Source organism: Electrona antarctica (genome assembly GCF_951216825.1).
Source record: "Electrona antarctica genome assembly, chromosome: 7".
Lineage (NCBI taxonomy): Eukaryota > Metazoa > Chordata > Actinopteri > Myctophiformes > Myctophidae > Electrona > Electrona antarctica.
Genome location: NC_136812.1, coordinates 47352971 through 47378837, shown reverse-complemented (window position 1 = coordinate 47378837; position 25867 = coordinate 47352971).

The following is a 25867-nucleotide window of genomic DNA, read 5'->3' as shown; positions in this document are numbered from 1 at the left end:
CTCCACACAGAAATGCCCGTTCACCAACGCCACCAATGGGCACTGATGCAGAGGAGAGATTGGTCCATTGTTGACAGTGCTGGTCTGCTGGAAGAAGTACTCTGAATGTGGGGGTCCTTGGGAATGAAGAAGTACTCTGAATGTGGGGGGGTCCTTGGCATGAAGAAGTACTCTGAATGTGGGAGTCCTTGGGCATGAAGAAGTACTCTGAATGTGGGGGTCCTTGGGCATGAAGAAGTACTCTGAATGTGGGGGTCCTTGGGCATGAAGAAGTACTCTGAATGTGGGGGTCCTTGGGCATGAAGAAGTACTCTGAATGTGGGGGGGTCCTTGGCATGAAGAAGTACTCTGAATGTGGGGGTCCTTGGGCATGTAGAAGTACTCTGAATGTGGGGGTCCTTGAGCATGAAGAAGTACTCTGAATGTGGGGGTCCTTGGGCATGAAGAAGTACTCTGAATGTGGGGGTCCTTGGCATGAAGAAGTACTCTGAATGTGGGGGTCCTTGGGCATGAAGAAGTACTCTGAATGTGGGGGTCCTTGGGCATGAAGAAGTACTCTGAATGTGGGGGTCCTTGGGCATGAAGAAGTACTCTGAATGTGGGGGTCATTGAGCATGAAGAAGTACTCTGAATGTGGGGGTCCTTGGGCATGAAGAAGTACTCTGAATGTGGGGGTCCTTGGGCATGAAGAAGTACTCTGAATGTGGGGGTCCTTGAGCATGAAGAAGTACTCTGAATGTGGGGGTCCTTGGGCATGAAGAAGTACTCTGAATGTGGGGGTCCTTGACATGAAGAAGTACTCTGAATGTGGGGGTCATTGAGCATGAAGAAGTACTCTGAATGTGGGGGTCCTTGGGCATGAAGAAGTACTCTGAATGTGGGGGTCCTTGGGCATGAAGAAGTACTCTGAATGTGGGGGTCCTTGGGCATGAAGAAGTACTCTGAATGTGGGGGTCCTTGGGCATGAAGAAGTACTCTGAATGTGGGGGTCCTTGAGCATGAAGAAGTACTCTGAATGTGGGGGTCCTTGGGCATGAAGAAGTACTCTGAATGTGGGGGTCCTTGGGCATGAAGAAGTACTCTGAATGTGGGGGTCCTTGGGCATGAAGAAGTACTCTGAATGTGGGGGTCATTGAGCATGAAGAAGTACTCTGAATGTGGGGGTCCTTGGGCATGAAGAAGTACTCTGAATGTGGGGGTCCTTGGGCATGAAGAAGTACTCTGAATGTGGGGGTCCTTGAGCATGAAGAAGTACTCTGAATGTGGGGGTCCTTGACATGAAGAAGTACTCTGAATGTGGGGGTCCTTGACATGAAGAAGTACTCTGAATGTGGGGGTCCTTGGGCATGAAGAAGTACTCTGAATGTGGGGGTCCTTGGGCATGAAGAAGTACTCTGAATGTGGGGGTCCTTGGGCATGTAGAAGTACTCTGAATGTGGGGGTCCTTGGGCATGTAGAAGTACTCTGAATGTGGGGGTCCTTGGGCATGAAGAAGTACTCTGAATGTGGGGGTCCTTGGCATGAAGAAGTACTCTGAATGTGGGGGTCCTTGGGCATGAAGAAGTACTCTGAATGTGGGGGTCCTTGGGCATGAAGAAGTACTCTGAATGTGGGGGTCCTTGGGCATGAAGAAGTACTCTGAATGTGGGGGTCCTTGGGCATGAAGAAGTACTCTGAATGTGGGGGTCCTTGGGCATGAAGAAGTACTCTGAATGTGGGGGTCCTTGGGCATGTAGAAGTACTCTGAATGTGGGGGTCCTTGGGCATGAAGAAGTACTCTGAATGTGGGGGTCCTTGACATGAAGAAGTACTCTGAATGTGGGGGTCCTTGGGCATGAAGAAGTACTCTGAATGTGGGGGTCCTTTCATGAAGAAGTACTCTGAATGTGGGGGTCCTTGGGCATGAAGAAGTACTCTGAATGTGGGGGTCCTTGGGCATGAACATGTTTGAGAACCACTGGTTCCATAGAGCCTTGTGGACCACGCCGACATGCCACTGCTTGTACCTGCACGACTCACGAGTGAGTGACAAATACCTCCTCTTGATTTTTGAGACTGGATATACTGTACCAACCGGGTTTTGTCACATCTAGAACTGGAATTGGAAAAACAGACAAGATACTTCTATTTATAATATATCAGCATATCCAGGACACTCGAGGCAGTTATAGGCAGCCGTTTTTACATGTACGGATGGGGGCCAATTTCCATATAAAACAGCATCGTGACAGGTTGCTTTGCAGCGCCAACATTATTTCCATGTACAATATATCACCCGCCTTCAGTCATTGTGAATGCAGGAGTTATAAATGACCACACAATTGGCATTATCAGCTCCCCGTGATTTAAACCTATTGTACAATAGATACTGTAGTCTGTATATCATCTCTATCGAGTGGAAGCCTCATTATGTCCACGACTGTCTGTCACTATTCAATAACAGAAGGAATCCAAGCCCATTATACCCTGGCTTGAATATCTTCAACATGCATGTTTCCTCTTTCCTGTCTTCATCCATGTCTAGTTGTGTTGTGTCCATAAGGCCAAAGTAGTCTGAAAGCTGCTGAACAGGCAGAGACGCTTAAAGACGCCTGCAAACTGTCTGCGAGACCCCCTCTCCTAATGGACACAGGAAGTCGTCAGGCCCCTGAATATACGAGCTCTCTCTCTCTCTCTCTCTCTCTCTCTCTCTCTCTCTCTCTCTCTCTCTCTCTCTCTCTCTCTCTCTCTCTCTCTCTCTCTCTCTGTGTAATACAACCAACCTTGTTTCTAGCCCTATAGGATGCTCTTAAACCATAGCAATATAGAACATTCATTCATCCTGAAAGATGGGAAGAGAGGGGTCACGGAAAATAAAATGATCCTAATGGTTGTGGAGAGCGAGCATATCGCTGTGGAGTGGAGCGCTGCAGAGTGGCTGCTCCGCGACAGGCGCTGTGATAGAAATGCGTTTTTATTTTAATTGTTATTATTATTATTTTTACTGGCACTGCAGGGAGGCAGGATGGAGCCGTCGTCGTCGAGGAGGATATTAATTAAATCAAAGTCTCTTCAGCTATAAGGCCAAACTCTAACTAAAATGTCTCTTTTCTCTACAGGGGGGAGGGATGGATCCTCGGCAAGTAGGTATGGTTCAGGATTCCTTCTCTAGGATTCTCAGGAATCTGCATTATACTTTAGCTCACTGGTGGGGGGGGGGGTGAACGCTCCAATTTCCAGGTTCAACATGAATGCCTTTTCCATGAAGCCCAACGGTCATTACACATGCATCATTGTTTAAGCCATGGAGGTGAGAGATAGACGTCACAGTCACTAATCATGTATTTCCATCAAGAATTGTGAGAGGGAAAATATAACGTCTCTTACCGCCAGCCTGTCTCCCGGGAGAGTCTCTGCAGATTGAGGAAGGAAGGAAGGAGCTTTTTATATACTAGATGGAGGGGGAGCGCAGGTGACAGCTTATCAGTCATCATTGACGAGATAACGAGGGAAGTACCGCCCTTGTATGACGTAACCGAGCAGGCTCCGCCTCTCCCTTGTCTCTCTCTCCCCGGAGGGGCTCAGACATGGCTTGCGGCCCCGCACCGAGACGCCACCATGCATACATACATACATACATACATACTTAGGTATGCGGTCTAGTCTAACTTGGACTCAGGGGGGTGGACGCCTCTGCCTTGCATAGTCCCCAGTGAATAGGCAGGTTGCCCTTCACTGGTAACCTTACTTTGGATTTTAAATATATTAAGGTATTGTAGGCTGGGATTTAAAAAAAAAAGCCCCCCTTTTAAATACATACAGACATGCAGACATACATACATACTTATAAGGTATGCCATCTGGTGGCTAATGAACCAAACACACATTCTCAGAAGTTGGAGCAGTTTTAGAGGACCCACTTTTAGGCCAGTGCAACAGAGCATGCTTTTGCCTTTTTTAAAACCTTACCCATTTTAACCAAATACATACATACATACATACATACATACATACATACATACATACATACATACATACATACATACATACATACATACATACGTCATACATACATACATTCGTACGTACGTACATACATACATACATACATACATACATACATGCTTGCGTGCATGCGTGCGTGCGTGCGTGCGTGCGTGCGTGGTGGTGGTGGTGGGTGCATGGGGTGGCATTGAGAGACGATGTGCAATGCTCACTCCGCTGTGGGGGAAGCAAATCACACGAACATGATGAGACGCTCTCTTCGTGAGAGATTTGCTCCAATTAGTGCCACTCAAAACTCTTTGCCGTTTGATTCGACGGTATAGGATCCCTCGTGTCAGTGGAATTTGCTCAGTGGCGTTTTGAAGCACCCGGAAGAACCGTCTACTTCCGCATTTGACCACCAAATTTTGGTGGTCAAATGCGGAAGTGCAACCAAGCGCTCAATGTTAAAGCCCAGCTGCACGGGGTTTCCCGGTCATGAATCCACGGGTCGGCCTGCAGTTCACGCTCCAACCACTAGGGCCGAGTGCTTCAACGCTGGAGAGCCTCACTGGGGGCTTGAGTAGGCCTACGCTGCTCTATCCCTTTACCCCCAGCACGGCACAGCCCCACAACACAGGCAGTGGTGGAAAGTAACTAAGTATACTGTACATGAAGTATTTTGTATTGATAATATGATATATAGAATTGAATACATTATAGAGCATAATACATGTTTATAAATATATATGACTTACACTGTTACATTATTTAATTATGTAATTCATTTATCTGTTGTGAATTATTTTATTTAGTTTTTTATACCATGTTGGTATTTATGTACTGACGTCAAGCGATGACGCTGAATTAAGTTATTAAGGGGTAGGGTTATATAAGTTTTTTACTTCTCCCTACTCCTTTCCGAACATATAAAAGTTAAAAAAAAAAGAAAAATAATTATACTTGCAGCCAGTGAGGCTTGGTTTTTGTTGTTGTTGGTGTTTTTGTTTTGGGAATATTATTTTATTTGTTCTATATTGAACTTATTTTAATTCTTTGACTTTTGTCTAATTTTATCATGTTCGGAATAAAGTTTTTCATTCATTCATTCATTCATTCATTCATACATTCTCTCAAGTACTGTAGCCTACTTCACCTTTTACTGGAGTATTTCCAATTTCCAGTACTTTTACTTATACTCCACATAGATCTCAGAGGCAAATATTGTAAATATGTGAAAACTTAAGTTACTAATTGTTTTGCAGATTTTGATTATTATTACAAAACATACATTAACCACTTCAGCCCTATATACATTTTAGACCGAAAAAACATGCGAAATTGGACATTCTGGCCTGGGCCGTGGCTCAGTGGTCCAGGCACCTTGTCTGGTAATCCAGTCTGGCAGTGTGCCGCGGGTTCAACTCCCGATCCCGACGGCCTTTACTGCATGTCACCCCCCCATCTCTCTCCCCATTTCCTGTCACCCTACTGCAGTGGCGTTTCCATGAGGAATTACATTTTGGGCAGGCAAGAATTATATTTTGGACAGGCAAGATGTGTTAATTGTCGTCTCCCCGCACACAATCGTAGCACTAAAGGTTTTCAAAGAGATATACCTGCCAGACGAGTAGTATACAAAGGCTGAAAGGCATGCATTTACATTCCAATGGGTGATTGAGGGTCGCACTCTACCGCGACCGCGATCAGCTGTCCACTAATAGTTCTCATGTCTTGTTTTTGTCCTCTTTTTTTTCTCATTGTATGGATTTTGGCCAGGCCAGAAATTGATTTGGACAGGCGGACGCCTGCCCTCGCCTTATTGTAGATACGCCTCTGCCCTACTGTCTGTCCCTCCATAACAAATATAAAATAAAGACGAAAGCCACACAAAAAAAACATTACAAAAAAAAAGAAATGGACATTCTGCATAATGAGTAGGACTTTTGGTGCTTTTTGAAGTACGCTTCATCTCTCGCTGTCTCTCTCCTCCCTTTTCTGATTATTCTATGCATTTCACCCTGACCACCGTAATGTGGTTTGATCAGCCGTTACAATGGAAGGCGCAGATCAATGTGCATATAGGATTTAACGCACGCACGCTCAGTTTTGGCGTGTCATGCGTTTGGCGCTCACGCTCCTCCCGTTAAGCCGTTGCAAATAGGAGTGGTGTGTGTAACACTTTTAAAACCGGCCAAACATCCCCCTACTATAGCCTTTCATCTTGCTGATTCAATCCCTGTTGCGTTCAGAGTCCCCATGCCACCACACGTGGTGACCCGACTACCGTACTCCACCGAGGGGGAGATATACAGTGAAAAGCAATTAGGTATTCATGACATTGCTTTGGAAAATACATAACGTGCGGTAATTACATGTACGTACATGAGCTTTGCTAGGATGAGTACTTGGTGTGGCGGCTGAGATAAGGCTCCCTTACCGCCGGTGTTATGGCTAGCACATGTTAGCTATAGGCATACTGACGTGGGAGCACTAAAGCTTGTGCGCCGAGATTAGCCACCTACAAGCTCACAGCGCGTCGCGTCGGTGACGCGCTGTGAGCTTGTAAGTCTGCTATTCTCGGTGGACTACAGGCCTAGATTAGGCTTTATTCTGTGGAGTATTCCAGCAATTAGCTCTGATCCATATAGCTCAAATGCCGTTGTATTTAGAGCTATGTTACCGATGACTTCCGCGGGGCACGCATAAATGCAGACCAGCCTCTCGTCGTTAGCGTAAATAAAAATAACGTTTTTGCTACTCACCAATACAAAGGTGGGTTGCGTCATTAGAAAGCATACTTTCCTTAGTGGAAGCACTCTGAGCCCCCCGCCACACATATAAAAGGTACTTTTTGGCCAAAAAGGGAGTTGTTTTCCACCAGAAAAAAAAATACTTTTAGTTACTCCACTGCGCCCTATACCGATATTGCCAAGAGGAAAACCTTCATATAGAGAATATTTTTCCTCCAGTGAAAGAAAATCCCTTTCTGGCCAAAAAAGTACCTACGTGTGGTGGGGGGCTCAGAGTGCTTCCACCTCCATTAAGTAGGCTTTCTAATGACACAACCCGCCTTTGTATTGGTGAGTAGCAAAAACGTTATTTGTATTGACGCTAAAGACGAGAGGCTGGTCTCATATGTCGGTAACATATGCAATGGCATTGCAATGGCATTAGAGCTATGGACCAGAGCTATCCAGCAATGTGTCCAATAATGACCCGCTAATCTCCTATCAAGTGGCGGCACTACATACAAAGAAAGAAAGATATTGATTGAAACCCGTCGTAAATTGCCTTGCTACATAACGTATTGATTCTGAAATACCTTGGACACACAAGTATAGTGGCCACTGGTGGAAATTGTCTTCCTTTTTTATTAATCCATAAAAGGCCGGAAACACATCTGTGTCATTTTAGATTTGAGCTAAAAAGCATTATTTTATACAAAAATAGCACATATACAACCTCATAGCGTGTCACTCCATGTCACGCTACATGCTTTTACATGCTATCTGCTCTTTTTGAAAAATTGTGAAAATGTTTGCAATTCTCTAGTAGGCATAAAGTGAACATTGGGGTCCTTTTGGGTCCTTGAAAAAGTACTGAAATTGGAACGATAGACGACAATCACATAGGTCTCTGTGTGGACATCCATGATTTTCACGGTTGTGGTTTTGGAAACAAAAGAAAGTTCGACAACCACTTATACATAGCAAATCCTAACAGAATACTGTTTTTTTGTAGATTTTGTAGAATGGGCTTTAGGTCTACATGGGTTAAAGAGTAAAGTGGAGCGGATGCAGCGCTGTCTCCTCTGTGATTTGTTGGCCTCTGCAGTGGATGTGAGAGGCAGACACACACACACACACACACACACACACACACACACACACACACACACACACACACACACACACACACACACACACAGGGGAGATGGACGCTATTTTGCTGTCTGTGCTTCCAGACATAATGACATTAAACTACTGGCCACTGCCTCTGGTCACGACGGCTTCCTGTTCATTATCCGCACCAACAGCACCTCTCTCTCCTGTTATGTTGCTTAATTATCTACTTATTTTGCTGGTGGAAAGCTCTCTCTGCACGGTGGAATCCTCCGGTGTTATGTTTCACTTCCGGGTCCATTTGGTTACATTATTTGTACTCTCGATACATTGATAGAAACACTGACGATTGGGCGCCCGCTGAGTGAAAGCAATTTTGAGGTGGCATGATATTGTACCTTTTACTCCACTACTGCTTGATAGCTTAAGATAGTAGTTTGCAAAGTATCATTACAAAACATACTTGAGCTTGTAGATCTGCTATTTTTTGAAAAATCTTGAAAATGTGGCGCAAATCTTTCAATATATATTCCTTCAGAGCGAAAGTTTTCAACTCATCTCTTTGCTTCTGGGTGGGTCCTTGGAATAACACATTTTCAGATGGGGGTCGGCGGCCAATTACATATCATTTTCGGGGTCCTTGACATGAAATAGTTTGAGAACACCAATGGTATAGAAACATAGGTTTTTCAGAAAACTCATGATTTAGAAGACATTTGTAGAATCTGTTCTCAGTCCTAAATGGGTTAAACCACTTGAATACCTCAGCTAATGGAAATGTCCCTATCTACAACAACGCATCATGATGTGATACGTTGTGAGCTTGTAGAGCTCACAACGTAGAGTTTTGGACTTTTACTCAAAGTAAAATGTTGAATACATTTCAGCATTTCTACAATGGTCTTGCTGCTTTTACTAAGAAAATCCATTCTTCTTCCACCCCTGAAAGAACTGAAACCGTTCTGAGAATTTGAAGCAATGTATGTCTGTCTGTCTGTCTGTCTGTCTGCCTGCCTGCCTGCCTGCCTGCCTGCCTGCCTGCCTGCCTGTCATCCGCCCATTGACAGATCAACTGAGCGGTAATGCCATTCAAACCAGGATGGATTAAAGAATCCCTCTACTGAAACTCCATAACTATAACATAATGAAATCCAATTAACATGTATTTTTTTCCTCCCACTCTTAAACAATAATTAAATACATTAAAGAGCCCAGCCTGCCTGTGGAAAGAACAGGGGCGGGGGGTGGAGGTGAACAGAGGGGAGTGTGTGTGCGTGTGTGCGTGTGTGTGTGTGTGTGTGCTTACACACACACTTATGGTGCTTAGAGGAGCAGTTCACCACATGTCTTGTTTTGGTTATCAGATTATTGGCATAAACAAATATTTTTGGCGCGTGCATTGATGGAAAATAAGTATAATGTTTTTGGGTGAATTTTCTACTTTTAATGCATCTTTTGAGTATCTGCACCCAGCTTTGTGTGCTTGTGTGAATTACACCGATGATTCGATTGGTCGATCGCCTCATAGCGATGATTTGATTGGCTAAGCAAATATACATATTGAGGATAAAAAGTGAGGCCAGAAACGGGGAGACGCAAATTGTGATTGGCCGGAATGTGATGATGTATGACAACTTCACACAGGTGTTGGGATACATACTGTATGATGTTCACTATTTCAAAGACAAATATTACAAAAAGTACATTATGAGTTAAACACATAATAAGCCCTATTTCAATGAGTCACATCATGGTGCGTTCTAGCTTGTAGATCTCCACTATAATTATTATTATTATTATTATTTAATATTAGGCTACTTATAAAACAATGGTAATGATACTTGTACATTATACATAGTACTTGTAATTACTTTTGTACTTTTGAATACAAGTAGCCTATTGCATGCACTTTTCTACACTTATTAAGTCATTTTAAAAGCAAGTAGGCTTTATTGAATGAGTGATGTTTCACTCGTAGAGTAATATTTGACCAGGACTCAGAGTATCTATACTTTGACGAGTATTACGTGGCTCACATTTGGCTCGCCATTTGGCTCGGATGTTTACAAAGCAATTAGCGGCGGCAGACAGCCTCTCAATCAGAAGCAAAATGCCAGGTTGGCATTGGAATATTAAGTGGACCCTAACCCATTCTGGGCGGGAACCCCTTTTGGTGTTAGCATTATGTTATTCTTTAGCTATTGAAAAATAGCAGATCTACAAGCTCGTAGCGCGCCACCGAGTGGCGCGCTATGAGCTTGTAGGTCTGCTATTTTTGAAAAATGACTGACGACTGACATAGAAACATAGCTTTTTCAGAAAACTGTCAGGATGTAGAAGACATTTTTAGAATCTGATCCCAGACCTAAATGGACTAATAGAGTGAGTACACTGTGTCTGAGTGAATATTATCTATACCGAAGACCCCGGTGGCAAATAATGATGATCATAATTCCACACGGACTGGGAAGCAAATGTCTGCTGTGAGAACCCCTCAATGACTGTGACAAATGGACAATTTGCAAAATGCACATAATAGTCATTTTAACCCATTCTGACCTGAGATCAGATCCTAAAAATGTCTTCTACATCCTGACAGTTTTCTGAAAAAGCTATGTTTCTATGTCAGTCGTTTCGTTTTTTTTTAAATAGCAGACCTACAAGCTCGTAGCGCGCCACTCGGTGGCGCGCTATGAGCTTGTAGATCTGCTATTTTTCAATAGCTAAAGCATAACATAATGCTAACACCAAAACGGGTTCCCGCCCAAAATGGGTTAATTGCACATGCCTGGGATGAAGCATAATGTATTGCTGTTTTCATTTTACCACCTCTTGCTCATTACGGCAATTGATTCCTCCCCATTTGTTTTATCTACATTTTTATCCTACGATTTTTATAATCTATTTTTCACCCGGTGCCAATTGCCTTATATGCAATCCTGTGTGCTACTCTCCCTCTGCCAGTGAGGAGCCTCCACCAGGAGGACATAGAGCCTTTGCCGTAGAGCCTTTGCATTACTCCTCCCGCCCAACACTCCGCACCCCCCATCCCGTAGAACAGTGGTTCCCAAAGTGGGGTCCGGGGACCCCCAGGTGTCCTTGAGGGAGTTCCAGGGGGTCCCCAGCTAAATGATAATATAGGAACCAAATGGACCCTTATGGCTCTGTAACTCAGAGAGTGTACAGATGGAACCAAATGGACCGGTTAGGGTCCATTTGGTTCCATTTGTTACACTCTCAGAGTTAAATTAACATTGATTTTACAATATAAATTGGGGGTCCCAGAGATAATAATGCCATTAAATGGGCGTCGGTAGACTAATGCATGTCAAACTGGGGGTCCTTGAAATGAAACACGTTGCAAATCTCTGCTAGAGCCGTAAAAGTCTTCTCTTATGGGGGTCCTTGGCGTATCTTTTCAAATGGGGGTCCGCGGGCTATAATGAGTATCATTTTGGGGGTCCTTGACATGAAAATGTTTGGGAACCACTGCCGTAGAATGTGTGTAGTGATATCACCCAACCTGCCTTGCCAAGCTTCCCTCCTCCGAACACGGGGAAATTTTGTTCATATAGACGCTTGGCAAAGCCGGATGCAACATGGTGGATTTTAACTTCCAGACTCTGTGGTGGTGGGCAGCTACTTTGCCACTGCATGCGCCAGCCTAGCACCTTTCTTTCTTTAATCTTTTTTCTTTATCAGGCAGTCCAGTTTGTTGGTTAAGACGGATGGATGCCCCAGAAATAGCAGTGAAACTTATCTTCTTCTCCAGTTTCTGCAGGCTCCTCCTCTTCATCTTCATCCTCTTCCTCCTCATCCTCTTCAGCGCCAGTTCCTTGTTTTTCTCCTCCTCCTCTTTGAGCTTCAAGTCATCCAGTCCACAACTCCACATGCCAGAATTGTACCTCCCAGTCCCGGCAGAGTAGTTCCGGAGTGGATCCAACGGATTGTGTAGCTCTGGTCTTTCCCTAGTGGGTCTGATCGAGGGTAGCTACTGGGACGTAAGTCGTGACTTGATCACCCCGGCTGGGTCACCCGAGTGAGGGGTATGATGTCCGCGAGACCCGAAACCCTGATGACCTTGGGATACATCACTGAGGATACGTCCCACTCCCAGGTGCATCCAAGCAATGAGACCTGAAACCCTGATGACCTTGGGATACATCACTGAGGATACGTCCCAGGTGCTTCCAAGCGATGTATTTTCCTTCTGCTTCATCTTCTCCTCTGGTTCCTCTGTGACGCCCCACGTCTCCTTTCCAAGGTCACTCTATAGGTGAATGAATGTGCACATGCAGTATCTGGGTTGTAGTAAGTGAATATTCACTTTAAGCACCTCTTATACAATATTCTTAGTGAAACTGACCTGAGTTACAACTGTACTTGGACAGATGTTTTCCCTGTTTACTCCAAATCTCTTCTTGGCTTCACTGCAAAGGCTTGGTCATCCTTAGTTTTATAAGACTGGTGTTTGGGATAACCCGAAGGGGAACAGATCGGCATTCCAATGCCCCGCCACTTCGAAACCCCCCCGCTTCGAAACACCCCCATTTGGAACACCCGCCACTCCGAAAATGTCTAGCCGAAATGGCGGTGTCTATCGAAAAGGGGTTTAAACCCCGCCATTCCGATGATTAGTGGAGCGGTGCGTCGTCATTAATTAACCCAAAGCACCTGTGTCAAAGCATCTGGGCTGGCTGTGTGATGTGTCAGGCCTATTAATACTTTAATAAAATAATGGTTCGGAGTGGCGGGGTGTAACCCACCCGAAGGCCGTCTCGCCTGAGATATCTCACATTTTAAGGATGGAGTAATTCTGAAAAGTAAATTGGGGCCAGCCTGTGTAATAGTTCAAATAATACATAATTTCTGCTAGCAATAGGCAGCCAGTGAAGTGAAGACACACCCGATGTGTGATCTGTAGGCATGTAACGATATATTGTATGTAGATATATATCGATATTAATCACGAAGATTTATATCGATTTAATACAAAATAAAAATCGCTAGTGAATTATGGTGTGTGTGATATGAAATGTGAGCTTTAATCATATTCCATCATATTCAAGTGCTTTTGGAGAGAAATGAGAGACTGACCATGCAGTCACTTTCAGTAGTAGAAGCCTGCAGAGGGGAGCTGTGTGTGACTGTGCCCAGAGGTGATGGTCGTTGATGCCAGGGCTGGACTGGCCACAGGACGTACCTGTTTTTTGGACAGGCAGGCAGGCCAATAGGCGTCAGGCCACCAGGAAAGGTCCGGGCGTGCTGCCATTCTGCCAGTGCCATCATGATAATTTCACTGTACCTGTATCAGTGAGTGACAAATAAACCCTCTAGTTGTGTAGTTGTCTGTTGGTTTGTATCATTTATGTTGTTCTGTAAAAGTGGTGGTATTAGGGCTTGTTTGTTTGTGTGTGCCTCGACGGAGCGAGTTTCTGCTATCTGCGCGCTGGTTGTGGTGGGCCGGTCTGGGCCAAATTCACGCGAAAATGACCGGGCCCAGTCCAGCCCTGGTTGATGCTCATTAATACATCAAGGAAGGCAATTATGATTTTGCACTTTCAAATAGGTCTACAAACGCTACATCTATCCTAAGATGCCATCAAAGACAGCTTTTTTTAACTCGAGCTATAGGTTCTAAACAAGCATGTTTGCAGTTGTTGTACAGACATTAAGTGGAAATTGTCTGGAAAATATTTTTTTCCAGACAAATGACAACCTGGGGGGGGTTAGCGGACTGACCTCATGCTTCCTTCTATGCATGAGGAGTCCAAGCTGCTTCTTTTTCACCTGACAGGGGAGAGTTTCCCCGGCCGCATGCACGTATAGCGCGTGGAAGGAACACGTTATTCCGACCAGTTCCTTTCCCCTCCATCAGGGGAGGTAGTTTAGAGACCAGGATTACTGCATGTTGTTTTTTGTGAGGGTACCTACCCTAGGGGACACGGGGAGAACATGCAAACTCCCACACAAGAAGGGCCCTTTCCCCAACCCCGCCTCGGGTATGGGCACTGATGACGCGGAGGAGAGAGCACGCCTCCAGCACCCACAGCGTCCCCAGCGGGAATCGAACCCAGGACCTTCTAGCTGTGAGGCGACAGCACTATCGACTGTGCCACCGTGCCCCCGCTTTCCCGGTTCAGATGCAGTTTCTTTTTTGGAAAAAGGGTGAGAATCACCGCTTTGCTTGGGAGTGTTGCCAGGTTTACAATCTGATCATCATCGTACATGTCGACATAAATGCCGGCCGAGGTGAAGAAGTGGAGCGGTTTAACTACCGCCCATCCTGACCTCCAGCATTACTCTCCCTCTGAATTTGGCCCAAAAACCCCAAGGATATCCATCTCTGTTTTTTATTAGTTTCTCAGTCAAGAGGCCCTGCATGATGTAGCCCCGCCAGCTCTCCTTGTTGGTCCCGCCTGTCACTGATCCCTATCTCATCTCACCCAAAGCCAGCTGTCACCGGTGGTGGAAAGTAGCTAACCCATTTTGACCTGAGATCAGATTCTAAAAATGTCTTCTGCATCCTGACAGTTTTCTGAAAAAGCTATGTTTCTATGTCATTCGTTCTTCGATTTTTCAAAAATAGCAGACCTACAAGCTCGTAGCGCGCCACTCGGTGGCGCGCTATGAGCTTGTAGATCTGCTATTTTTCAATTGATCCCTATCTCATCTCACCCAAAGCCAGCTGTCACCGGTGGTGGAAAGTAGCTAAGTATACAGGCTATACCTGTATACTCAAGTACTGTACATATAAAGTGCAATGTTGACTTCTACTCCATGTCTCAGAGGCAAATATTGTACTTTTACTCACTACAATTATTTGGAAACTTAACTCACTGTAGATACACTTTGTCAGACATCCCACTATTCCTGGAAGTTGCAGAAGTCTCCCAGAAATGAGGGTCTATATGAACATTTATAGGAAATAATTATGTGTGTCATATAGCTCATATATATCCACATGTGGGGCTGTATTTTGCGTGTCTTAAGTACCAGGTCTTATTACTTAACTTAAGACCTGGAGGCGTGATCAATGCCATTTGGCTATTCTGAGTGGCCAAAGTGCATTGACCACCAATACAGACCGTGGTGTGTATATATAAAAATCACACCCGTGTGAAGTGAGGAGCGCTCTTATCATCTTACAACATGATGATGTAAAACAAACATTGAGACAAAGCAAACATTAAATTCTCTGTATTGCCAATGGCGTTTTTAAAACATTGAACTAAAAACAACATTTTTGTGACCTCCCTGATTGTTTTTCCCCAAGGTAGGATAACTGCTTATAGATTTGGTTATTGCGAACGCAATGAGCACTAACTATGAGACCTAGCAGAACATGTCTGTCTGTGTGTGTGTCTGTCTGTGTGTCACTCTGTAACACCACCCGCCCGCCACCAGAGGGCGCAGCTGTATCACACAAACACACACACACGCGCACACACACACACACAAAAACTTAACTTAAAAAAAAACTTAACTTAAAAAAAATAATAAAGAAAACTTTTTAAAAAAAACACACACGCACGCACACGTACACACACTAAAAAACTTAACTTAAAAAAAAACTTAAAAAATAAAATAATAATAAGAAAAGAGAACTTAAAACAAACCTTAAAGTACGTAATTTATTCTAATTGTTGTTATTGCAATTTACGAGCTGCGTTCGCTTCCCGCGTTCGCGCGTCTTACTTGATATTACAAAACATACATTAAACACTTCAGCCCTCTTACGGCCATTTCAAAATAGCCAATCTAATGTCACGATGCGACACATTGTGACCTTGCAGATCTGCCAATTTAGTATACAAGTATACATTTGAAAACTTGTGAAATGGGATATTCTGCATAAATGAATACTATCTGCTCTTGTACTTTTATGTACATTTTAATACCAGTACCTTTTGTGATGTCAGTAGTACTTTTTCCACCACTACCCCCCTCCCCCCCAACCCCTATGTTCCTCTCAGATCCCAATCTCAGTTCACCCAAAGCCGGCTGTCACTCTCATTGCCGACCCGGCCAGGCTTTATTCCTGCTGCGAACAACAACCATCTTGCTGGACTTTGTGCTGACAGATAAAAGGAAAGGGGACGAGACGAGAGAGAGAGAGAGATCACAAAGGAGACAGCCAGCGCAGGGACAGAGAGATAGGAAGAGATAAAAGCCACAGGATAAATGTTGAGGGGCTGAAGGTGCAGTGACACGGGACAGTCTCAGTTTTTTATTTTTTTTATTTTGCAGTGCATGGCAATACTCAATACTTTACTACTTTAGTACCTCTAAATGTATTCTTCAAGGCAGTGGTTCTCAAAGTGGGGTCCAGGGACCCCCAGGGGCCCTTGTAAGCAATGTATAGGGGTTCCATGGGGTCCCCCCTGCCAAATGTGTGTGTCCCCCCCTGTTGTAACTCTGAGCACCCCCTAGGGCTCCCGGACCCCATGTTGAAGACCCTTGCTTTAGTCTGTCATCATCTATTGTAAATCTATTCTGTATTAACAACCCTGCATCCCGGCATGTATCCCCCTTTTCCCACGGTATGCCATGGATGTATAAATTAATTGTATCACAATGCTATGGTGTCTCTCAGCTGATCAGATTACACAACACACGTTCAATGGCTGAAAAGGGAACACGGTTTTGATCGCTCTCACACATGTATTCACTCTGCCCACACAGTCTTATATGTGGGAATGGAGCCATACAGTACGCAGCAGTGATATGATATGCCAATGCAGTGTGGAAATCAAAGAACGTGCACATGCAGTAAATCAGGTAATTTGTGGGAAGTAGCAACAAAGTACATTTAGTCAAGCACTGTGTGTACATCAAAAAGCTGGTCCATGATGTGACATACTAGGATGGCTGGGGCTACGGTATACATCAAGCTGCCTGATGCTACAGACGCAGGCTAGGAGAGGATGCTCCTGCCCATTGGGCGTGCAGCGGTGTAAGGTAGGCTAACTAAAGTACATTTACTCAAGTACAAGTTGCAATACTTTTACTTCTACTCCAATACATCTCAGAGGCAACTATTCCAGTTTCCACTACGGTTATTTGAAAACGTTTAGTTACTTTGTAGATTACTATTAAAAAAAAAAAAAACATGAATAACTTCAGCCGTATACTTTTTGGCCTTTTGGCAATAGCCGATCTACAAGCTCACAGCTGATTTGACAATCCGCATAATGGCGTGACTTTCTACGTTTGGCACTTTTAAGTACATTTTGATACCAATACGTTTGTACTGGTTTTACATTGACCATGATGCTTTGGTGCACTGCCCCTTCCTTGTGGAGAGGGGGAGGTTGCATGGAGGTGTGACAACTTGTAGTCCAGGAAAGAAGTGAGACCAATGTCTGACGATCATCAGACATTTGAGATATATAAAAAAAAAACATATTACACACATGAAACCCCCAGGAAATTGTTTCTTATGTCCTAAACATCATTCAAATAAGATCTGGTAGCAAAAGGGGTGAAGTGGCCCTTTAAGTCAGTGGTTCCTAAGTTAAATTAACTTTGATTTTGCAATATACATTGGGGTCCCAGAGATATTAAATGGGGGACCGTAGCCTATAGTGCATGTAAATATGGGGGTCCTTGAAATGAAAATGGTTGAGAATCACTGCACACAAATATTCTCTTATGGGAGTGACATATATTTTCTAATGGGGGTCCGCAGGCTAATTAGTGTCAATTTGGGGGTCCTTGACATGAAAACGTTTGAGAACCACTGCCTGTACTTTTTTCCACGGTTATGTATAGCCTTGGGAACCAACGGTTATCAAGCTATACGTGTGGCCCATTGGGCAGTGCCCAATGGGCCACACGTATAGCTTGATAACCGTTGGTTCCCAAGGCTATACACTTACATCGGATGGTTTCCTTCCTGAACGTGAGCCAAGAAGAGCTGTGGCTCTATCTGCCCTCATCGGGTCAGCTAGGGCTTTGTGATTCGCCCGCTAAAAGCTACCAGTTTATTTACTGTGTACATCAGCAGAGCAGAGATGGTCCCCGATATGGACGCTGCAACAGTCTGCGTGTCTTATCTCTGCTCTACAGCCAAGAGGTGTGTGTGTGTGTGTGTGTGTGTGTGTGTGTGTGTGTGTGTGTGTGTGTGTGTGTGTGTGTGTGTGTGTGTGTGTGTGTGTGTGTGTGTGTGTGTGTGGGTGTGTGTGTTCAACCTGGGCACCGGCCTAGACACGCTTATTTTTAACGTTTCTAAAATGGACGGCATTGTACAGTATAGTAGGCCTATTCCCTGCCCTATTAAAGGCTTAATACCTTTACCGTACGTTGAATGATGACATGTTGGTGAGGTTCTACTTTTAGATCTGCTATTTTGACTGATATTCTGGAAAATGTTTGAATTGAACCTCCAGCACAGAATGGGGGGACTTTTTTCTTATTTCCAACAACTCTAAGGTAAATTAACGACATAGTAAAATGTTGAAAATGAGTGGTATTCCCCTTTAACATGTACACATGCAAAATCTAAGGTGCTTACCCGGCTGCCCCACTTCTCAGGTTGACCTGCGATCTGCGTTGTTGTTTTCAATAAAAAAAGGTGTTTTGATCCACTCTGTCTCGGAAATTCGGAATCTGTCATCCATCTTGGATCTCTCCTTGATTGTGCGCTGGATTGTAACTGCGCAACAGCCAGTTGCACTCATTGGGGGAGACGAGGAGAGATCCAACCTGACAAGTGGGGCAGCTGGGTAAGCACATTAGATTTTGCATTTGTACATGTTAAGAGCCATTCTAGGTCCGGGGGGGGACCGGGGGGACCCTCTGACCCATGGCCCATGGATAATGCAGGCTTAGACTTTAGTACATTGAAATTGTCAGAATCGATAAATACATACATCTACGAGAGTCTAAATCTTAGGCTAGGGCGCATCCATGACGTTTTTCCCCTTTTCCCCCTTTTTTGTGTCATAATGATGACAGTAGCGTCATTGCATAACATAATGTGAATGCAATCACTCCATTCAATTTTGCAAAAAATGGTAGTGGCTGTATTATTATTATTATTATTATTATGTCAAACGTCTATTGCAAAGTTTTTGGAAAGAAAGGAAGTCAGCAGAGGAGCTGTATCCTGACGACTTCAAACTCCACAACAACATTGTCCGCGCTTGATTATGGATGATTGAAGACACCAGCCAAGGTCATAATTGTAATGTTTGCCAAATGGATTTTCATTGATTGTTCCCATGTTGTCTGCTGCTATGCTATGCCCTGCATGGGGTGCTATCTTGTTAATTTGTAATTTGGAAGCGAGTTGAAAGAAACTATAGCTGTTGTTGTTCTGCAGTCTTCAATAATGTGTGTGTGTGTGTGTGTGTGTGTGTGTGTGTGTGTGTGTGTGTGTGTGTGTGTGTGTGTGTGTGTGTGTGTGTGTGTGTGTGTGTGTGTGTGTGTGTGTGTGTGTGAGTGTGTGTGTTGCGCTCACTTTTAACACCGTATTATTGTGCTAGTAATTATAGTCTGCCTGGGAGAGTGCATGTTGTTTTATGGTTAGTTTTTATTTGGGAATGTGATGGGATGAAGTGTCTTGTGCCTGTCATTACTCCTGTCAATCTCTAAGTCGGTCACCTGACTTACCGGTAACATTTTTAGGAAATTGAAGGCAAAAATGAGTATTAATTAATTAAAAAAATAGTATTAATTAATTAATGCAAACATTTTGCGCGGGCGCGTGCCCACCGTCGTGTGTGTGGGGGAATACAAAAAAAGGAACATTTCAGTTGTGTCGTGCGACTCGTTCCTGACAGTGACGTAGACTCTGTGGGGGCGGCGGGGCTCCAGCCCCCCATGAATTAGACCCGAATATATATATTCTCCTCGGTTCGTCCCGTTGCACCTCACTGTCCGGGGCGGGGGCGTGGTGGGGGGTGGGCCGCATTGCCTGTCAGCTTGTATACACATGCAGATCAGGCATTCAAATGCTAATGTTGTTTTCACCTGCCAGGTAGGTAAGGGTATGCATGCATACAGTACTGTACTCCGCTTAGGCTACTTGTTCACAATGAAACCATCACCAGCAAGAACACCCTGGCTGGCAACAGCGATGCCAGCCTGCCATTGAAACCTTCCGCCGACCCAGCGACAGAACACAGAACCTGCCGAGGCGGACAGAACTATAGTGTCTCTCTACATTCACTGCACCGCACATCATAACACTGATCAGAACTTCACCAAAGCGACTATAGCCTGGTTTAAGGAGTATACCAGATGACTCTAGTGCAATCATGGTATTTAAACATGCTCTTCTGTTTAGAATCTAAACACTGTGACACGTTTAAAAAGTGCTACAAATAAGTGTTTAGAACCTAAACGCTTGGGTTTAGTGTGAAACGAAAGGGGGGGAGGGGGGTAGCGGGGGGGATTTCGTCTCTGTCGTGCCAGGTGTAATTGAACAAATTATTTGCAAGTTCTCTTGCTGTATCTTATCCTGTTCTTTTCCTCCTCCTTTTCTTACCTAGTCGCCCGAAGAGAACATTAGTAGACTATACAAACGTATACAATTAAAGTCAAAATATGTTCCAAGTAGATGATTGGATAAGGATTTGCGGAGGGAGCGAGACATAGAAAAGTAAAAGATTAATTAACACGGAATCTAGATGGACCTGCGTGATTACAGCTCTTTTCCCCTTCGACATCTGGAAGGGGATTCAATTATAAGTCTGACATCTTTACAGTGCCCACCGGCTCTCTCTAATGAAATCACCGTCCCGGAGCCAAGCTCATTTCGCAGCAAAGCACGATAGGGATAACGTTGGAAAGGAAAGAGGAAACAACTAAAAAATAAAATACATGATCATGGCCATTTTATCTTTAGACGGGGGTTGGAGTGGGTGGGGTGGGATTTGGTGATGGTGCGGGGGTGGGGGGTGTGGAGGGTAACAGAAAGGTGAAGCAGGGCGAGGGAAATGTTTAGCACGTTCGATAACGGGCCGTCTTTGCGGCTGATATAATCAGCCGAGGCTGTAAACTAAAAGCTTCTGTATCAGTTAGAATCCTACGCTGCATGCGCTCACCACTGGTGGTGACAGTGATCTGCCTGGTTCTTCAAGGCAGTGTTTTCCAAAAGCTGGGTTGCATGTAAATATACTCCTTGTTTTCCATTTCCTATATATTATTTATAAAGATAAATTGGGCAGCTTTTTGGTTACTAGCCTAGGGAACTATAAGAAAAAGCAATGCATGACACTAAATTGGGTTTATGATTAATATGGACTGTTTTCAATATGATATACCGTATTGGAATAGAAGACGACTCTGATTATAAGACGACCCTCATGCATTTTTCAAGACTCATTTGTGGAAAAAGAACATTGAATGTCAAATAGTCTAGTCCCCAATTATAATACGACCCCGTTTTTAAGGATATTTCCATTGAAAAAAAAATCATAGTCTTATATTCAGACCAATAGGGTATAATATACAGCTTTTGAAACATCAGCTGTCACATATGTTTTATATTTAGCATTTTCATGTAAAATGAGCCAGCTGATCAGCTAAGATATAGGCCTATTAGCTCCTTGCTCTTTAAAGTTGAACAGCCAATGGATGCACATGAATCTTGCCACAGCTGTTTGGAGATTGTTCTAGAGCTCCATGGAGCTGACTGATTTGTTTGTGCCTGATGCCATGACAACACACAGAGAGGTTGGAGTGCACACACTTTTTGGGTGTATAGCTGCATTGGAAAATCCTTATATGGTGATTTCATGTTGTGATACTGAAACTGAGACTAGCTGTGACTCAGTCCATGGTTCTGATCCATGTTGATGCATTGAGACTAGCTGTGACTCTGTCCATGGTTCTGAATTCATGTTGATGCATTGAGACTAGCTGTGACTCTGTCCGTGGTTCTGAATTCATTTGGATGCATTGAGACTAGCTGTGACTCTGTCCATGGTTCTGAATCCATGTTGCTGCATTGAGACTAGCTGTGACTCTGTCCATGGTTCTGAATCCATGTTGATGCATTGAGACTAGCTGTGACTCTGTCCATGGTGCTGAATTCATGTTGATGCATTGAGATGTGACTGTCCGTGGTGCTGAATTCATGTTGATGCATTGAGACTAGCTGTGACGCTGTCCATGGTGCTGAATTCAACTGCTGGAATTCAGCAAACCACAGTAACTCTGTTTCAGAGAGCAGAACAGTTGTGTTGTTTAAATGCAACTTTAGTGTCTAAACTCAGTCATAGTAAGTTTCACTGCCAGAAGATACATAAGCAAAATGAAGACCTCCATGAACCACTTTCAACGATCCCTATTTTGGGAATGTCCTTTGGTTCTGTTCGTACACTCTTGGAGCTACGGTACGGGTCCATTTGGACCCCTGGTGGTCCCTGGACCCAACGTTGAGAAACAGCGCTCTATATTAAGGCCGGCCAATAAAACTGTTATACTGTATGTGATGTGCTGAAGGACAAAGGTGTGACATTGAAAGATGTATTTCATACATATTTAATAAGCAGTGCCTTGGCCAGCAATATAAAGTAATGACCTTGACCTATAAAGATTATCCTCACATTTGATATTTAAACATAGGGTAAGTGATTTTCTTTGGTTAAAATAATAATTAGCTCTGCATTCTGATAGTAATCATTGCAGTGTTTGTTCAGTAACAGGACAGGAATCTCCATGTCTCTCCAGCTCTTTCTTAAACAGAAAATGTACCAATTTAGATGCATGTTAAATGACGGGATTTCTCCATATACTGGACAAATGTGCATTTTTCAATAAACGGAAATGTTAATGGGAGAAAAAGTATCCAACTCAATCAACTTTAATGACAGGAGTTTTCATGCAATGCACGGTAAGATACAGTGATTAGTATAGTACAGCCATGCAAATATTGACAGATATGGGGTGACGAAAGCTTGCCCATGCAACTTAGCAACGGTTGCAGCTAAACAATTTGGATTGGCATTGCACATTGCTATTGGGGTGGGGTTTAGCGAAGAGTCAATTGGAAATAAATTACAGTGATTCCCAAAGTGGGGTCCGGGGACCCCCAGGGGTCCTTGAGGGAGTTCCAGGGGGTCCTCAACTAAAGGATATTTAGGAACCAAATGGACCCTTTATGGTACTGTAACTCTGAGTGTACAAATGGAACCAAATGGACCCGTTGGGGTCCATTTTATTTTTTTGATTTTACAATATAAATTGGTGGCCCAGAGATATAAATGCCATTAAATGGGGGTCCGTAGCCTAATGGATGTCAAATAGGGGGGGGGGGGGGGGGGGTCCTTAATGGTTGAGGGTCACTGCTAGAGCTGTCAACAACTTCTCTTATGGGGGTCCTTGGCATATATTTTCTAATGGGGGTACGTGGGCTAATTAGTGTCAATTTGGGGGTCCTTGACATGAAAAAGTTTGGGAATTAGGAGACACAATTGGAACTGGAATACTATAAATGGATACTCTCTCCCGATTGGCTGAAATGTTGTCACCTACTGTACCTGAAGATGTATTTTCTGTTTATCAAAGAGCTGGAGAGGCGAGGGGGACTATACTGAACACACACTGTAGCCCCTTAGATATAGTATAGTATAGTATAGTATAGTATAGTATAGTATAGTATAGTATAGTATAGTTTATATGTATAGTTTCATTATATAGATATTCCACTGTTACGTTCTTAGCTTACGCATGTTTCATGATAGCTACTTTTTATATATGTGATGTATTTGCGTCTGCTAAATGCCTAAATTGTAATTGTAAAATTGTAGAGACGAGGGGGACCCCATTATACTGAACACATGCACACTGTAGAGATGAGGGGGACCCCATTATACTGAACACATGCACACTGTAGAGATGAGGGGGACCCCATTATACTGAACACACACTGTAGAGATGAGGGGGACCCCATTATACTGAACACACACTATAGAGATGAGGGGGACCCCATTATACTGAACACACACTCTATAGCAATGACTATACCATAGCGCTACCCCTCCTATGCCCAGCTTTGTGTGATTGTGTTTACCACATAGTGATGATTTGATTGGCTGAGCACATAATGTGATGTATGATGATGATGTATGATGATAAGAGCACCCCCTCACTACCTTTCTATGAAACGATAACATTAAAAGGGTTTTTTCTGTGTTTTGGAGTTACTGAACTCATCCCGTTGATGTTGATCAATGGGTCCTCATTGTGAGCTCCAGTGTTTTGGGAGTGCAACGCGTGTTGCGTTTGTAACTTTGTAAATGATGGGGGGGGGGGAAATATTGCTTTATACACAAGTGCCAAGTTACATTCTATGCCTTTTAAGGTTAGAGTAAGGGTTAAGGTATAAGACAATGGAAAGGTGTGTGTGTGTGTGTGTGTGTGTGTGTGTGTGTGTGTGTGTGTGTGTGTGTGTGTGTGTGTGTGCGTGCGTGCGTGCGTGCGTGCGTGCGTGCGTGCGTGCGTGCGTGCGTGCGTGCGTGCGTGCGTGCGTGCGTGCGTGCGTGCGTGCGTGCGTGCGTGCGTGCGTGCGTGCGTGCGTGCGTGCGTGCGCGCGTGTTTATCTGTGCTGCATGGTGTGTGTGTGCGTGTGTGTGCACGTGCGTGTGCACGTGCGTGTGTGTGTTTATCTGTGCTGGTGTGTGTAAGTGCACATGTATTATGTGACTTGTGTGTGTACACTATGCATGCATGCATAGCACTGGAGGGCGAGGGAGCGAGCGAGAAGGGAGGGAGAGAGATTTAGGGCTGCATGTGCAGGCGTGTGCATGCATTAAGCAGCATCCTGAGGCCAAAGAGGTTTGTCCATGAAATATTTGTGTCTGTCAAATTACATTTCTTCATGAATAGCATTTTCTGTGTGTGTGTGTGTGTGTGTGTGTGTGTGTGTGTGTGTGTGTGTGTGTGTGTGTGTGTGTGTGTGTGTGTGTGTGTGTGTGTGTACTTAAATTGCTATACTTGCGAGGGTCTTACAATTGGGAAACAAATAGTGTTGGTATTCAGAGGTTGGAGTTGTGCCTGATTGAACCCTATAGTAGTCGCATGTCCCCCACAAGTATAGTAATATAAGTGCGTGCGTGCGTGCGTGCGTGCGTGCGTGCGTGCGTGCGTTTGTGCGTGCGTGCGTGCGTGCGTGCGTGCGTGCGTGCGTGCGTGCGTGCGTGCGTGCGTGCGTGCGTGCGTGCGTGCGTGCGTGCGTGCGTGCGTGCGTGCGTGCGTGCGTGCGTGCGTGCGCGTGTCACATTTGCATGTAAATGCAGTGTGTGAGCCTGTCTGTCATTTTCAGTGTTTGTGAATAGACAAGCAGCTGCTGTCTGCCAGCCAAACCCTCTCATTCCCATACTCTGCAGTACAATGCCCTACACTGCAAGGCCTTGAATCTCACTTCCAACCAACCTGTAATGACCTGTAGTGATTGACTGAAGATTGCATATGCAATATGCATGTTATAAATATGTATATACGTTCCACTAGTTGGTATAGAGTATGGAGGGTCAATGATCTATTGTATTGCATAGATCACTGTTTCCCAAACTCTGGGTTTACCCATTGTGGGTAAAATGTGCGCCACGTTTGTGAGCTTGTCCATCTGCTATATGTCCACTGGTTTGGGTCCTGCAGGGTATATCAACTGTGAATGTGACAATACAGAATGAAAAGCAAGGCTTGCCACCTTAGTTTTACCATTGCCCGATGTGTGACGTAGGTGGCCGCCGCTTTGGGAGGCCCAGAAGTAGGTTGTGAGTCTAATAATTCCGAGAAGTGAACGTGAACACAGCTTCTGAACAATACTTTAGCCCCCTGGTCACTGAACTAAACGTTGAACTCATCCTTCTCAAGCCACACAATCTTGTAAACATTCTTGACATGAGAAAAGCAAGGTCTTATGCACGCCCGATCAGCTCGGGGGCGGGTGCGTAGGCAGGGATCAGATGCTATAGATAGTATAGAATCAAATCAAATACAGTGAAATCAACGGTAACAGGCACGGTCGCCCCTTTTCCATCTCGCCCCACTATACTCTACCTAGCTGTAAATAACAAACATAATTCATGTTGGTGATTATATAA